Below are 4934 nucleotides of genomic sequence, written 5' to 3'. Positions count from 1 at the left end.
TATATATATATAGACACACACATATATAGACACCAATTAAGGTAATAATATGGCGCATCTATGATTCATAGAACACCGATGACTTCATAATCTATCACTTTATACACGGAAATTTGTTTAATTGTGTTTCTCAGAACTATTTTAATTTTGAACTATTTCATATACACAGCCATATACGAGTACCAGATATCTCGTCGTCATAAAATATAACAAAACAATGAATTTGAAAAGATCAAAATGAACAACAATAATGTACAGAATATATGAGATAAAAATAGAACAAATAAAATAAAACAATATCATATCATAAACCATGAGATGACTAACTTCTGATAATAAATAAAAATGAAAAAAAAAATGATGCGAAATCAAATACAATTAAACTAAAAAAAAATAAATGGAGAGGTACAATTTTTGCTAATATACATATCTACAAGTATAAACGAAAATCTGAAACATTAAATACAGAAAATATATAAAACTTGTTTGAAACTTTCAATTGTCATTCTTCCGGAATTGGGTGGACAGAAGGTGGTTGAAGATACAGGATTTGAAGGTTGGAAGGGTACTAGAACTACGAATGAAGGAGGGAATGGAATTCCATAGGGAAGAAGAACGGATGAGGAAAAATCTACTGAAGGCTGCGGTTCGATGGGCAGTTACATGTAATTCTGAAGGCCTTAAAGGGGTATTGCACTGAGGATTTAAATTGAAGGATATCAGAGATGTATGATGGACGTCGGGATTGGATAACTAGGTAGAGGAAGGAAGCATATTTATAACTATATTTATATTTATAACTTATATTTCAATATGATGTTTATATCCATGTCTATCTATCTATTTATAATGATCTTTCTGATCCAAAATCCAGTAAAATTGCATAATTTTATTTCTTTTTTTGGAGGCCAATAATTGGGATACATTTATTTTAGTTTATTGAATTTATTTTGTTAAATAGTTATCAAACATATAGTAGGTGATGTATTGTCCCTCTCAATCTATGCTGAATAAAACTCATTAGCGATTCAAAGTTGTATGGACAGGATGACACTGGAACGAAGCGCAATGGTGTAAGTGCGAAAAGAAAATAGAAAAAGACTTCATAATTCATGGAAATCCGTGATTTAGCACTTGGGAAAAGTTTTCCCTGCACTACCCTCTGAAGAGGCTAGCAAAGGTTTACTGTCATGTTTTTTTTATCAGTGCCTGACTTACTTCTTGAACCTGAAACTTTTAGAAAGTATCCGCTCCGCTTCAGTAACCATTTCAAGGAAGAAACGTAATACCGTAATCATCTGAGTTAGATATGTGGCAGGATTACAATATATATGTACGGATGCGACAGCTAATTATGTATTCACCCTCCTGTCCAACAGTATCATTTTTAAATACTCCACTGACGGCTGTTGAACAGATTCCCAACTTAGGACTCCATCTTGATTTCGATTGCTACAACACCTACTTGACAAACGCTCCAAACTTCCCATTCACTATAAAAAATTATTATATACTATGATAATCAGACCAATTTGGATATATCGAATTGAACTATGGGGCTCCACCAAACCATCAAATTCCTCCCGTATCCAATCCTTACAATCTAAAATCTTCCGTAAAATCCTTGATGCTCCTTATTACGTCACAAATAAACTCATCCACAAAGACCTTAACATCCCTCTCGTTGCAGATTTGACCCGAAACAGACATGTGTCTTTTCATTCTAAACTCATTAGCCATCCTATCCCATTAGTTCTTAATCTCTCATCCTTAACAATCCCTGATAATCCTCCAGGGCGTCTGAAATGAAGATAGCCCCGGAACCTTTTAATTTAAATTAATGTTTGATACCAAGATTCTTAAGTGTTTGAAACATTCATCCAATTTACTTATTGTGTTTGTTTTTTTTGTAATATTTTAAATTACATTAAGTAAAAAAAATATTTATTCTGTTACTTTAGCCGTGAGTCAACTCTGAGAATTCGTGAGACCTCCTGGGTCCACCCAGCCTCATAAAGTGGCTTTCATTGGGGAAATATCTGGTCGAGTGCGATTACGATCAAATCACCTCCCTGCACAACCCTCGGTCTAATAACAGTACTTCTTTACAAAGTACTTCACCCCTTCATATGTTTTACATACCCTCTTCACATATTTTATATGTATAAATAGTAGCTGAATGTAGACAAATAAATGCTTTCCCCTTTGATCCAAAATAACTTGTGGTATAAACAAAATTTAAAAAAAAAATGGCTATGTAGGTTTCAAATTGTTACAACTGAAAAAGTTTGGCGGGATTTATTCGTTGAATTTTCCGAATGGGTTTCCTAAATCCTTAATCATATTGCTACTCAGTTTGTTTTATGAAGTAATATGAAATCCTTTCTTTCAGCCGAATCCTTTCTAAGCAGAGGTATGGACTGGGGTTTTGGTCGTATAAAATATTTTTTATTTTATTTTATTATTATTATTTTTTTTTTTATAAAAGTTTTTATTTCCTAAACATGATATATACAATAAGTACCGTGTTGTTTCTGGATACACCCTCATATAGAGTTGTATATATTTTATTTCTGTAAAAAAAAGATCTCAAATCATTTTTAAAATACTGATCGATTAAAAATAAAATAAAATAGAGATCATTCATTGAAGATTATTACATCAAAATATGTTTGGTACTGTATTTTTATATCTACTGGTTGTTGTTTTAGATATTTTCCAATTTCGGATATTAACGATTTTTTTTTTTATAATACAAAACTTAGTAAATAAATCATGAAGGCAGAACTGGGGAAAGCAATATTTTTTAATTTTAGTTAATATTTTTAAGTTACTTGACTCAAAAGTTAAGTTTTATTAAATTTAAAGTTTCACTGTTTACTGAAAATATACTTGAGATTGTTGGATATGAAATGTTCTTTGATCATTGAATGATTTTCCTATATTGTTTTTTAATGGATTACATTGGAAGGGAAAATAAGATAATATAATTAAAAAATAAAAATTGAAATTCACCATATTTTATTATTATCAATAAATTAAGTTACTTAATATGTTCTTTTTTTTATTTATTTCTACCAATCTAGTAATTATTTTTCCCTTTACTCTTCAACTTTTCACAATTTCATCAAGATTTTGTATAATTAAAAATATAAGTCAAAAGCTAAAGTTTTACAAGTTAGCACATTCTTTAAGAAATAAAAGGGTTCTATATTACTTGCATTAAACATACAAGTATATAAATACTTTAAACTTTTAAAATGTTTAAAATAAGTATTATCTATCTAATAGGATGTAATGTACAAAGTTTTGAAAAAATAATGTCAATTATCATCGTTCAGAAGAAACAAGTAAATTCGAATAGTTTTTATTCAATATTTTTATTTATTCTCGTGCCTTTGGAATGTTTTTTGTTTATTTGCCAAATTCAGGTACATTATGAAAACTAGCCCTTTCACTAAATATAAATCCGTTATTATAACACTACCTTAATAAATAAATAATTTTCATATTATTGATTTATAGCATAAAATAAAAAATCTAGTTATTCATTACTTATTACGATCTTCATTACAAAATAAAAATTAACTTTTATCATATGTTATGTACATTCTATCAACAATTTACACTGTGAAACCTGAATCATATTTTGTAGTTTTTCAAATACTCATAACTACTATAACTAATATTTTTGTCCTTTGATCAGAATTTTGTTTTAATTGCATAATGAAATACTTAGCAATACATGTAAATATATAAATAATTGTAAAAGGGTACTTACTATCTTCTCATAGAGATTTAGAATGCAATCAAGCTGAAAAAAAAAAGTTATAATGTAATAAAAATACTGGCCTATGTAGTACATTTATTTCATATTTCATTTAATTAATTTAATTTGTGTATAAAATCAATATCTTATTTTAAAATCTGTAAGTTAATGCAGTTTCGTGGACTCATCAATTTTCCCACGCAACTGCTGTAACAAACTGGTCAATAACCTTGGGTCCAGTTGTGTAAAAAAAATATATTATTCAAATTTATATTTAATTATTACACGTTTCAAAAATGAATTTTGGGAAAGTTAATCTCATAGAATTAGAATGCATGAAATATCTATACAAAATTTTCTATCGGATATTTAATAGAATTATTTTTTATTTCTATAATATTTATTCTATAATATTTATAAGCTTCTATAATATTTATTCTCAATAAAAAAAATAAATGAATTTAATTATTATCGTCTCATAAATTCAGAGAAAAAATATTTGTAATATTCCAAACCCGAAGAAATTCTTATCTAAAAACTAATATATGTTACTAATATGATACAAGGACATATAATAATAAAATTAACATGTAAAATTAAAAATAGTACACACAAAACAATGGAACACTCACTCAGTACTCACTTAAATATTTATATTGCTACATGACCGTGAACTGAAACAGAAACCTTCATAGCGATACTAATCTCTTTAGAATATTCACTCTTCATGGTCGACAACCGATTCGGAATCATCCCAATGACGTCAGGCGACTTCCAGGAAATTTTTATCTTGTCTGATAATTAAAGTATTTCGCAGGATGGGTACATTGGTTTTAATTCCTGGGTCAACTCAGTCTTTTAACTAGAATCATTGACGTGGGCTACTTTATTTCTTAAGGAATAACATTGTTGTAATGATCTAAAAGGTTAGTATTGCTGAGTGTGGCCCACCAGTGGTAGTGAAAGGCGCTAAAGAGTGGGAGAGTACGAGGAGGAGTATACCTTCCGAATGGTGGGAGTCTAGTGAAAAAATTATCGTAACATATTTGTTTTTTTTATTTCTTCTCTTGAGCCTTTCATATAATTTTTTTTTCTCGTCTTACAATATAGCACCAGAGTGGGAATGACAAGATGAATTTTTTAGAGCCCCTTTACTGGGATTATA

At 28.9% G+C, this 4934-nt stretch overlaps 1 protein-coding gene across 14 annotated transcripts in view; it reads right to left on the bottom strand.

The window, feature by feature from the left end:
• Nucleotides 1–4934, bottom strand: part of PMCA (plasma membrane calcium-transporting ATPase 3) — a 728428-nt gene that overhangs the window by 248627 nt on the left and 474867 nt on the right. For all 14 annotated transcript variants that reach the window (XR_010843530.1, XM_067047708.1, XM_067047713.1 and 11 more), the window contains one exon: nucleotides 3782–3814. The gene's annotated coding sequence lies outside the window, so the exon portion shown is untranslated. The remainder of the gene's footprint in view (nucleotides 1–3781; nucleotides 3815–4934) is intronic.

The sequence above is a fragment of the Halyomorpha halys genome, unplaced genomic scaffold (genome assembly GCF_000696795.3).
Source record: "Halyomorpha halys isolate HHAL.00 unplaced genomic scaffold, Hhal_1.1 Scaffold389.1, whole genome shotgun sequence".
In the NCBI taxonomy this organism is placed as follows: domain Eukaryota; kingdom Metazoa; phylum Arthropoda; class Insecta; order Hemiptera; family Pentatomidae; genus Halyomorpha; species Halyomorpha halys.
The sequence above is the reverse complement of the archived record's forward strand: the minus strand, read 5'-3'. Positions and strand labels throughout refer to the sequence as shown.